Source organism: Pleurodeles waltl, chromosome 1_2 (genome assembly GCF_031143425.1).
Source record: "Pleurodeles waltl isolate 20211129_DDA chromosome 1_2, aPleWal1.hap1.20221129, whole genome shotgun sequence".
Lineage (NCBI taxonomy): Eukaryota > Metazoa > Chordata > Amphibia > Caudata > Salamandridae > Pleurodeles > Pleurodeles waltl.
Window position 1 is genome coordinate 1,230,967,453 of NC_090437.1, and position 12,899 is coordinate 1,230,980,351.

Genomic DNA, 12,899 nt, shown 5'->3' on the forward strand with positions numbered 1-12,899 from the left:
AATGATATGTGATCGCATTACGAAGTAGCTTTATTTTACAAAGTTCTTGTCACACAGAAGAATATGTAGGACTGAGAGGAGGGTGAAACTTCAGAGTAATGAGTTGTGTCACTCAGAAGCAGATATGTTGTCCGTCCTGTGAGGAGTTATAGATGAGATAAAGTACCCCCAGCTGTGGACAATCAAAATATTGTATGTCAGGCTGTCAGCTGTGTCATTTCCAGGCACGGCTCCTCCGATAGGGCGGAGGAGCGTCGCCACCATCCCCCACCAGGAGCAGCAGCTGCCAAACTTTTACAATAAAACGATAATAAACTATGTTTATTATCGTTTTATTGTAAACGGGGCAGGGCCACGGTCTGTGACGAGTACGGAGGGGGAGTGCATAGCGTCTCAGGCTGGCCAAACACACATGCGCACTAGGCTCTCCAACCAGGCACCGTGTTGCCGGGTTGGAGTCAGCAGGCAGAGACTCCCACTCTGCCATGGAACGCCCTGGGTTGGCGCTCCGGCCAATCCGAACACTGCTGTCAAGACAACAACATTCAGATTGGCCGCAGGGCAGGCTGGGAGCCTGTGCCTGTAGCTGCAGTGAAAGCAGAGGAGCGACACAGTGGTGGCGGCGGCGATTCAAATTTTTTGTTGTTGTTATTAATCCCCCCCGCCACGTGCCACCCCGCCCCTTAAACACACCATGAAGTCCTCCTGGTCATTTCTTTGCCTTAGTCATAACACCAGTCCTCATCTCCACTGTAACCCTCCACCCATGATGCAGTGTCCACGTTCCTTTGCCTTTATTTCCCCTTCTTCTGCGACAGCCAATGAACAGCCCTATGGTATACAACACTTCAGGTTTTTACTTCAGTTTGAGCTATACATATCACATACATATGTAATACATATTCTCTCTAAACAGCTATTAGTAGAGAAATTGAGTGGAGAGACAAAAAGGGGTGTAATTAAAAAGTTATTGTGGAGCAGGAAAAGTATATTTACTGCATACTGGCCCGATGACAAAGCAGCTATGTGTAGTTGTAATTGTATTTATACAGCGCTTACTACCCCTGATGGGGTGTCGAATCACTTTTCAGTGAGTAGCACGTTACTCCGGAACCCAAGAGGAATTAGTGGTGGATTAGTAGAAGGAAATAGGAGTACAGTAGTAATATTAGTATGAGTTAATATGAGCAGAGGATATGCAAGCTTGTTAGTTGGATTGACTAGAGTAATGAAGGGATAGAGGACGGAAGAATCCAGAAGTGTTAATTTGGAGTTTATAGTAATGGGATGAGGCTTGGGATGAGTAAAGGATAGATGGAGGAGGGAGGAGTCTATGGAAGGGGTTGGGGAGATCATAGCAGCAGGAGGGGTTTTGGATGCATCAAGGTGAGATAAACGCGGGAGAATTCAGTAGGGTTGTTTTATCATTTGAACAACGTAGAACGATGTCTATAACCAGGGCAATGTAGCAATACAGCCCTGCAACATGGTTATTTTCGACAGAGTTATGAATTTTCTACACTTCCCACATAATCCACCATGTGCATCAAAATTTCCAGATTTCAGCAATACATTTGTTTCTAGTTTAAACAGAACGACTGTGCCCCGCAGTGGCAGACCCTTTGTAAAGGTTAAACGGTCACCTTATATGACCTTACTCATATAGTCAGTCTTATGTTAAACTCAGAGTAATGAAGTGAAAAATTTCCCCAGGCAATAATAATGCTATAAACTGAAAAATTGTGAAATAATAATGCCACAGATTACACTGCGTTACGGCGCAAAATCTGCATTTGCTTGGAGCATAAATTAGTCACCACTGACACACAATGTGGCGCATAATTCCAGTGGTCCGGACTAGTGTTGATTTGTTTTGTAGTTGTTTACAGGTAATAACATAGAGGCTTCTGTTCAACTTCACTAGGTGCAAGTGGTGCAGCCCGCGAAAAAAAAATAAAGCAGTCACTGCTGAAGACATCTTTCAATTGGAGCGTTTTAGTTTTTTCAGTCCCGTGAAACCATATGAAGACAGAACTTTCTACCATCTGTCACCTTCCCGTCATCGCACGTGCTCTCCCTGAGAAAAGGCAGGAAGAAAGTGCGCGCGTGAGACGCCTGCGCGTGCGGCGTGACGCACGCGGGCAGCTGTAATAAATTATCACAAGCCACTGCCGGGAGGTGTCTCACCTCAGCACTCGCCTGTAACACCGCTTTTCTGTCATTGTTTACTATGATTAATCAGTCATGAATCATTGACGCAGCTCTAGAACACTTATTAAAGTGTTTTCTATTTTCAGCTGCTGTTTTAATTCCACGCGGATAAGGGCTAAACATGCAGGCGTATGGTTAGTTTGCTTATTTTGTACAGGTCGGTGGTGCCGGTAGAAAACCGGTCAGCTGGCAACCCCATTTACATGCAGAAAAATCTAAATGGTACCCACTGGCACTGTCCGTGGTTATTCTGGAAATCTACATTGGGTCCAGCCTTCCTAGCCAGAACCATAAAAGTTCCAAAAACTGGGGGCAGCGTGCACCTCTTTGCAAAAATAGACATAAATCCACCGTAGAAGTCGCCGTGTTGAAAAAAGAACGCGGGTCGTGTAAACAACTTGTGCACACTCAGCTTTCAGAGTGCACCATGATCAGGCATGTTTGTGCAGAAAACGGGCGCCACAAAGCAGGTAATATATTGCATAGACCGCAGGGCACGTAGAGGGCCAAGACACAGATCACAAAGCTGAAATGGGCGTCACGTTGTGCAGAGCTCAAATGTTTCCCAGGCCCATGCGCGAGTTTTTAGCGACGCATTCTGAGATGTATTGTCATTTTTAATTCCTTAATACAATTAGGACTACAGGCCCCAGTATGCAAAAATAAATAAAGAAACTAACAAACCAGGACTGGATAATTCTTTACGCATGGGTTAGGAAATCGTTAAAGCGCACATTTTGCGAGCGACGTGAAGCAAACGTTTGCTCCCAGTAGCGTGCTAACTCCCGGTGCATTAACCCCAGGTCAAGGAAGCGCCATGTTTTATTAATAACGCGGCAGCTTGTGGGGTGGTCCGCAGGGAGCCTGGAGAGTGAGATAGAGAAGCCCTTGGTGCTGGGGGACGCTGCTTCAGAGATGCAAACTGTTTTCTCTGGCCTCTGGGTAGAGATAGTATATTTTCTTGTGTTTTTGACAGCGGCGGAGAAACCGATTTTCAATGATCATAGAAAGTCACTCCCTGTTCTGAGAGTGCATTGTTTGACCTTGGCTCGCAGGCTATTCTTTGCCAGATATTTACATGCTACATAAATCATGTCACATAAATCACGCCACCCAAAGGGTGGAGTGGGGAGTTCTGTCCACAAAAACTCACAAGGGATCCTACAACAACATAGACATTAAGCACTGTTCTTTCTATTTTTGGGTGGGAAATAAATAATTTTAAATATAAATAATAAGTAACGTTTTGGAACAAAATAACAAAAACATACTTTCCTATGCTGTACTGAACAAACATAGCACTTGACAATGTACACACCTCAAAGTAGAAAGAGCTACATTGTAGTCTAAACATATAAAAGCAGACAGTTTATTTTCTATGTAATATATTGAAATTGGACGATTTAGATTAGGTTATCACATCTGAAAATGTATTTTGTCCTGTATCGTCAACTTTTTGCTCATTTCCTTTACAGCAACCTTCCACGGGCGCCTCTATCTACAATGCTATAATAGCACACTTCAAAGTTTAGGAGACATAAAGAATTAAGTATGGGTCAGATGTACAAAAATTGTATCACAGAAAGTGATCATACCAACTTTTCTGCAAATCCAATGTGATTTTGTTAACCAACCCAAGCAGCAACAACACTGTTTGCAAAATCACCATTTGGAGTGGGTTGCAGTTCAACCTACCTCATCAATATTCATGAGGAAGTTCACAAATTTTGACTCACTCTGATTCGATGCCATCATAAGGATGCTAGTGTGCTGATCCCATCTCTGATAGCATTTAAATAAAGTATTTCTTTAAATGCAACCCCCTTCCTTAACGGAAACAGATTTGCATGCAGGAAAAAAAATACTTAAAAAAAAATGTTGTTTATGAGTTGCTAGCAGTACTCTGGACCACTGACCACTTGCAAACTTTTTTTTTTACATTCACAATGGAGAAGGGGTGCCAAGGTTGCAAACCATTGATACACAGCATTGCAAATCATAATTTGAAGGGTTGCGCTAAACACACTCCTTTCAAATTGCGATTCAACAGGCATTTCTAAACTCATTTTGGGTTTTGGTAAGCACTTACCGATTCGCAAAATGGGATAAGTACATTTCCAAAACATTCAATAGTAGCAAACCCTGTGATTTATCAAATCATAGGTGTTGCAACCTCAAAATGACTTGGGCCAGGTTGGGGGGAAAAGTGCCTCAAGTGCTTCTCGGCACTAGTCCCCGCCCCTCCTCACACGGTGTGGTTTTTGTTAAAGATGGCAGGTCTGGCCTGGCCTTCGGCCGTGTGCAGCAAGGGGTGGGGTGGTTATAGCTGGTTGGATACAAGGCCTCTGGCCGTGCACGGTGGTGGTCGCAATTAACGTATAGTAATAGTTATAGTTAGATCAAGTAACTATAACTCGTGCCTTAAGGTAACTATAACTCGCGCCCTCACCATGCACTGCTAAAAAAACACATATTACATCACCCATGACATCTCTGATAACATCATTGGTAATAGCAATGCAAAATTTGCAGTAAAATTATTTAGCAGAAAACTGTACATGGTGGGGGTCCAAGTTATAGTTACCTTAGGGCACAAGTTATAGTTACATGAGTTAACCATAACTATAACTACTGAATTTGTATGGTTTTGAGCGAGTAAATTCAGATCCTAACTATAAGGTCCCTGTAACCTTTATATAATATATATATATATATATATTTTAGAAAAGCAAATATTTTGTATGCTATCAGACAATATTATTGTTCAAACACGATTTTGTGGTAAACAATATTTTTGACACAATATTTTTGTCAATTACACTGTTTCCCACAATATTGTGTCCCCTACAGTATTAAATGACTGACTGCTGGAGAAACATCTAAAACAGTTTAATAGAGGAAAACAAAAAAAATACTGAAAAATATCGAAAAATATCGAAAAATATCCAATTGATGAACTGCTCTGATCTTGTTGCTAAGGTCACATAGACAATAAATATGACTTTTACTATTAAATATACTTAAAATACACTTCAACTCACTCTGAACAGATCAAAGAACATCTCATTTTTAATTTGGGAGTGTATACCAGGGATTAACAGGGGTGATGATAGTGAGCGCTGAGGAGGGGGGCAAGGAGAAAGAAGCAGGGCAGGAGAAGAGTTCTTTACACAACACCTGTGATAATATTGCAACTAATAAGTCAAGGCCACCATACTGGGCATCTGGCACAGGACTGTCCGGAAAAGAAGCCATTACAGAATTTTGTTAATTTGCCTTGCCTACTACCCTGTACATCACTGTTTCTAGATGCTTATCCTTGCCTGCCCTGTTACACATCATTGCTGTGACCCTCCCGCCTGCTGACCCTCTACCTATCATGATTCCTTGTCCCTCCGATCTTCCCATACATTACATTAGTGCTATTCTCCTTTCCTTCCACCTGGCAGTTCTCTGATTCTATTGGGCTCACTTTCTTACTGTTAGAAATGGGGTCTCTAGTTGGCAGAGGTATACACCCCTGCCCAAGTAGGAACCACGATCCTAGTCAGGGTAAGTCACAACACAACCCAAATTATCATGTGCTCACCCTCTCGTAGCTTGGCACAGAGCTGGCAGGCTTAACTTAGAAGACAATGTGTAAAGTATTTGTGCAATAACTCATAAAGTAACACAGTGAAAACACCACAAAAATACACCACACAGGTTTAGAAACATAGATAATATTTATCTAAATAAAATAAGGTAAAAATGACAAAAATCCAATCAGTACAAGTTGAAATATCACTTTTAAAAGATTTAAAAGAGTTCCAGTTCTTAAGAAACAGTGGTTGTATCTTTGTAACACACAGTACCTAGGATGCATCAAAAATACGATGCACGGGTACCGCAGAGGAAGAGATGCGTGGAAAATTAAGGTGTTGCATCGATTTTTCTTGCCCGGTACAAACGATGCGTCGTTTCTTTCCACGCTGCGAGGTGATGCGTCGATTTCCAGGAGAACAGCCTTGGTTCCCGACTGCGATGCGGGGGTATGTATTTTGGTGCCCAGGGACGATGCGTTGAAAATCCTTGACGCGCTGGGAGGAGGAGCAGGTGCTGCGTTGATCCGGTTGGTGATACAGTGAAATTTCAGCCACAAGGCAGGCGCTGCATCACATTTCGGGCTGCGAAGCTGGCGCTGCATCGTTCTGGTCGGCGATTTTCCAGCTGCAATGCAGTCGCTGCGTCGATTTCTGCAGGCGTTGCATCGATTTTCCAATGCACAAGGATTTCTTGAAGAGGTGAAGTCTTTGTTGGCCCTGAGACTTCAAAAACAGGAGGCAAGCTCAATCCAAGCCCTTGGAGAGCACTTTGGAAGGAAAGCAGAGTCCTTCCAGCAGAATCAGGAGGACCAGGCAGCAGGACAAGAAGCAGGAAAGCAGTCCTTCTGCAAAGCAGTCCAGATGAGTCCTTTGGACAGCCAGGCAGTCTCTATGACAGAGTCTAGGTGTAGGTCCGGAAGTGTCTAATTTGGTGGGTTCAGAGATACAGTTTATATGCCCTAAAATGCCTTTGAAGTGGGAGAAACTTTAAAGAGTGGTTTTGAAGTGCACCAGTTCCCCTTTCAGCCCAGTCCTGTCTGCCAGGATCCCTGTGGGGGGTTATCAGTCCTTTGTGTGAGGGCAGGCCATTGGCCTTTGAAGTGTAAGAGAGAGCCCCTCCCACCCTTCCTGCCCAGGGAAACCCATTCAGTATGCAAATGAATGCAGATGTGACCGAGTGCCCTGTGTTTATGGTTGTCTGGGTGGAATGCACAAGGGGAGCTGTCAACCAGCACAGAGCAGACGTGGATTGGAGACAAGACTGTAAGGCACAGATGGCAGTAAGTACAGAGAAATGCCTACTTTCTAAAAGTGGCATTTCTAAAATAGCAACTTCACCGGTAAGTAGGATTTTCTATTACCATTCTGGCAATACCAAACATGGCAGGACTACTCCTTGCAGATGAGAATCTACCACTTAAAAGTATATGAGGGTAGCCCTAATGTTAGCCTATAAAAGGAGCAGGCCTCACAGCAGTGGAAAATGAATTTAGGAGTTTTCCACTACTAGGACATATGAAACAGATAGGTATATTTCCTGCCTTTGGTCTACACTGCACCCTGCCCTATGGGTTACCTAGGACCTACCTCAGGGGTGACTTACACATAGAAAAAAGGCAGTTTAAGGCTTGGCAAGTAGTTTTAAATGCCAAGTCGAAGTGGCAGCAAAACTGCACATACAGGCCTTGCAATGGCAGGCCTGAGACATGTTTTTTTTTGGGTAAACTTTATTTTGGTTTTTGCTTTGTCATCAAAAAACAAACATTACAAACATGTGCACCATCACAGTTGTCATAGTAGAAGTATCACTGTGGTCGATTTCTGACATTACATAGCCATAATTCCATACCTATTGAGTAGTGAATGGAAGGTAACATGACAGAAGGGGTGGAACGTCTGTGTAGGACATCAATAGAAAGTGTGGCTCATCCATTAGAAAGATTGAGAACATCTCATGTACTAGCCTCTGACCCCTCAGTAGCACTGTCCGCAAGTGTACCGCCTAGTTGAAGGGTCTCGAAGGTTGCATGATGAGTTGAATTCGTGTCGCTCGAGTCCTCCGTTTGTTGGTAGGGTAGGGTTGATAGGTAATTACGAAGTGGTTGTCATATGTCCCTAGGTCGGGAAGTCAGAGGCTGTAAAGCCACAAAGGTGCCACTAGTGGTATCACAAAAGGACAGGTCCCGCAGCCATGTTGGGGATGATATTACTACCCCATCTGAGCGTGATCTGTCTTTTAGCAAAAAGGAAGGCCATTGCGGCAAAGCGCTGAGATGACTGAGGTAATGGCTGAACACAGCCCAGCACAGCGAGCAATGGATTAGGAGTGAGTGGATGCTCTATCATTTATGCAAGAATTGTATGCAGAAGGTGGGGATTGGGGGGCAGTTCCAGGTAAATGAGCAAAGTCAGCATTCACCACCAAACATTTTGGACAGGTATGCAGTCGGGATGGGTCGAGTTTGGCAAGTTGTAGTGGTGTCATGTAGGTGCGGTGGAGATATTTGTAATGCAGCAGTTTGTGCCTCTGGTTGTTGAAGATAAATTTGGTCTGTGCACAGCAATAGTACCACTGCTAATCTGATAAAGAATGCCCCAAGTCCCGTTCCCATGCAGATCTAGAGTTCTGCACACCTACACATTTTAGGTGAAGAGAAGCTCGGTAAAGTCGAGATATCAGGTGTGTGTTGTCTTGGGCTGCTGTAAGTAATGATAGTGAGGGGAAGTTGGTAGGTTCAAGTGGGTAGGTAGACAGTGTAGTGCATAAGGTGCTGTGCAGTCGATGTAAGATAAAGGTATCTAAATATGTTGTAGTGTGTCCTTCATTTAGCATTGTGACCATTTTCAGCGTGGCCTCTTTGAAAAGGTCACATATCGTGGGTAAATGGCAGGAGGTCAGTACCTTCTGAGTAAGCCGCTCCAATGTAAGTGGGAGCCATGGTGTAAGGAAATGCCTCCTTGGCATGGTTGCCCCCTGACTTTTTGCCTTTGCTGATGCTATGTTTACAATTGAAAGTGTGCTGAGGCCTGCTAACCAGGCCCCAGCACCAGTGTTCTTTCCCTAACCTGTACTTTTGTATCCACAATTGGCAGACCCTGGCATCCAGATAAGTCCCTTGTAACTGGTACTTCTAGTACCAAGGGCCCTGATGCCAAGGAAGGTCTCTAAGGGATGCAGCATGTCTTATGCCACCCTGGAGACCTCTCACTCAGCACAGACACACTGCTTGCCAGCTTGTGTGTGCTAGTGAGGACAAAACGAGTAAGTCGACATGGCACTCCCCTCAGGGTGCCAGGCCAGCCTCTCACTGCCTATGCAGTATAGGTAAGACACCCCTCTAGCAGGCCTTACAGCCCTAAGGCAGGGTGCACTATACCATAGGTGAGGGTACCAGTGCATGAGCATGGTACCCCTACAGTGTCTAAACAAAACCTTAGACATTGTAAGTGCAGGGTAGCCATAAGAGTATATGGTCTGGGAGTCTGTCAAACACGAACTCCACAGCACCATAATGGCTACACTGAAAACTGGGAAGTTTGGTATCAAACTTCTCAGCACAATAAATGCACACTGATGCCAGTGTACATTTTATTGTAAAATACACCACAGAGGGCACCTTAGAGGTGCCCCCTGAAACTTAACCGACTATCTGTGTAGGCTGACTAGTTTTAGCAGCCTGCCACAAACCGAGACATGTTGCTGGCCCCATGGGGAGAGTGCCTTTGTCACTCTGAGGCCAGTAACAAAGCCTGCACTGGGTGGGGATGCTAACACCTCTCCCAGGCAGGAATTGTCACACCTGGCGGTGAGCCTCAAAGGCTCACCTCCTTTGTGCCAACCCAGCAGGACACTCCAGCTAGTGGAGTTGCCCGCCCCCTCCGGCCAGGCCCCACTTTTGGCGGCAAGGCCGGAGAAAATAATGAGAATAACAAGGAGGAGTCACTGGCCAGTCAGGACAGCCCCTAAGGTGTCCTGAGCTGAGGTGACTCTAACTTTTAGAAATCCTCCATCTTGCAGATGGAGGATTCCCCCAATAGGGTTAGGATTGTGACCCCCTCCCCTTGGGAGGAGGCACAAAGAGGGTGTACCCACCCTCAGGGCTAGTAGCCATTGGCTACTAACCCCCCAGACCTAAACACGCCCTTAAATTTAGTATTTAAGGGCTACCCTGAACCCTAGAAAATTAGATTCCTGCAACAAGAAGAAGGACTGCCCAGCTGAAAACCCCTGCAGCGGAAGACCAGAAGACGACAACTGCCTTGGCTCCAGAAACTCACCGGCCTGTCTCCTGCCTTCCAAAGATCCTGCTCCAGCGACGCCTTCCGAAGGGACCAGCGACCTCGACATCCTCTGAGGACTGCCCCTGCTTCGAAAAGACAAGGAACTCCCGAGGACAGCGGACCTGCTCCAAGAAAAGCTGCAACTTTGTTTTCAGCAACTTTAAAGATCCCTGCAAGCTCCCCGCAAGAAGCGTGAGACTTGCAACACTGCACCCGGCGACCCCGACTCGACTGGTGGCGATCCAACACCTCAGGAGGGACCCCAGGACTACTCTGATACTGTGAGTACCAAAACCTGTCCCCCCTGAGCCCCCACAGCGCCGCCTGCAGAGGGAATCCCGAGGCTTCCCCTGACCGCGACTCTGTGAATCTAAAGTCCCGACGCCTGGGAGAGACCCTGCACCCGCAGCCCCCAGGACCTGAAGGACCGGACTTTCACTGGAGAAGTGACCCCCAGGAGTCCCTCTCCCTTGCCCAAGTGGAGGTTTCCCCGAGGAATCCCCCCCTTGCCTGCCTGCAGCGCTGAAGAGATCCCGAGATCTCTCATAGACTAACATTGCGAACCCGACGCTTGTTTCTACACTGCACCCGGCCGCCCCCGCGCCGCTGAGGGTGAAATTTCTGTGTGGACTTGTGTCCCCCCCGGTGCCCTACAAAACCCCCCTGGTCTGCCCTCCGAAGACGCGGGTACTTACCTGCAAGCAGACCGGAACCGGGGCACCCCCTTCTCTCCATTCTAGCCTATGTGTTTTGGGCACCACTTTGGACTCTGCACCTGACCGGCCCTGAGCTACTGGTGTGGTGACTTTGGGGTTGCTCTGAACCCCCAACGGTGGGCTACCTTGGACCAAGAACTGAACCCTGTAAGTGTCTTACTTACCTGGTAAAACTAATCAAAACTTACCTCCCCTAGGAACTGTGAAAATTGCACTAAGTGTCCACTTTTAAAACAGCTATTTGTCAATAACTTGAAAAGTATACATGCAATTTTGATGATTTGAAGTTCCTAAAGTACTTACCTGCAATACCTTTCGAATGAGATATTACATGTAGAATTTGAACCTGTGGTTCTTAAAATAAACTAAGAAAAGATATTTTTCTATATAAAAACCTATTGGCTGGATTTGTCTCTGAGTGTGTGTACCTCATTTATTGTCTTGTGTATGTGCAACAAATGCTTAACACTACTCCTTGGATAAGCCTACTGCTCGACCACACTACCACAAAATAGAGCATTAGTATTATCTCTTTTTACCACTATTTTACCTCTAAGGGGAACCCTTGGACTCTGTGCATGCTATTCCTTACTTTGAAATAGCACATACAGAGCCAACTTCCTACATTGGTGGATCAGCGGTGGGGTACAAGACTTTGCATTTGCTGGACTACTCAGCCAATACCTGATCACACGACAAATTCCAAAATTGTCATTAGAAATCGATTTTTGCAATTTGAAAAGTTTTCTAAATTCTTAAAAGACCTGCTAGGGCCTTGTGTTAGATCCTGTTTAGCATTTCTTTTAGAGTTTAAAAGTTTGTTAAAAGTTTGAATTAGATTCTAGAACCAGTTTTAGTTTCTTAAAAAGTATTCCAACTTTTAGAAGCATAATGTCTAGCACAGATGTGAATGTGGTGGAACTCGACACCACACCTTACCTCCATCTACAGATGAGAGAGCTAAGGTCACTCTGTAAACTAAAGAAAATAGCAATGGGCCCCAAACCTACCAAAGTACAGCTCCAGGAGCTTTTGGCAGAGTTTGAAAAGGCCAACCCCTCTGAGGATGGCAACTCAGAGGAGGAAGATAGTGACTTGGAGGGAAATTCCCCCCCTCCAGTCCTACTTAGGGAGAGCAGGGCTTCTCAAGCCCTGACTCCACAAATAATAGTCAGAGATGCTGGTTCCCTCACAGGAGGGACCAACAACTCTGAAATCACTGAGGATAACTCCAGTGAAGAGGACATCCAGTTAGCCAGGATGGCCAAAAGATTGGCTTTGGAAAGACAGATCCTAGCCATAGAGAGGGAAAGACAAGAGATGGGCCTAGGACCCATCAATGGTGGCAGCAACATAAATAGGGTCAGAGATTCTCCTGACATGTTGAAAATCCCCAAAGGGATTGTAACTAAATATGAAGATGGTGATGACATCACCAAATGGTTCACAGCTTTTGAGAGGGCTTGTGTAACCAGAAAAGTGAACAGATCTCACTGGGGTGCTCTCCTTTGGGAAATGTTCACAGGAAAGTGTAGGGATAGACTCCTCACACTCTCTGGACAAGATGCAGAATCTTATGACCTCATGAAGGGTACCCTGATTGAGGGCTTTGGATTCTCCACTGAGGAGTACAGGATTAGGTTCAGGGGGGCTCAAAAATCCTCGAGCCAGACCTGGGTTGACTTTGTTGACTACTCAGTGAAAACACTAGATGGTTGGATTCAAGGCAGTGGTGTAAGTAATTATGATGGGCTGTACAATTTATTTGTGAAAGAACACCTGTTAAGTAATTGTTTCAATGATAAACTGCATCAGCATCTGGTAGACCTAGGACCAATTTCTCCCCAAGAATTGGGAAAGAAGGCGGACCATTGGGTCAAGACAAGGGTGTCCAAGACTTCAACAGGGGGTGACCAAAAGAAAGGGGTCACAAAGACTCCCCAGCAGAAGGGTGATGAGACAACCAAAACTAAAAATAGTAAAGAGTCTTCTACAGGCCCCCAAAAACCTGCACAGGAGGGTGGGCCCAGAGCCTCTTCACAAAACAATGGGTACAAGGGTAAAAACTTTGATCCCAAAAAGGCCTGGTGTCATAGCTGTAAACAGC

The 12,899-nt window shown here is 45.3% G+C and overlaps 1 protein-coding gene across 5 annotated transcripts in view; it reads right to left on the reverse strand.

Moving 5' to 3' along the window:
- Nucleotides 1-12,899, reverse strand: part of REEP1 (receptor accessory protein 1) — a 319,570-nt gene that overhangs the window by 204,226 nt on the left and 102,445 nt on the right. The window lies entirely within an intron of this gene.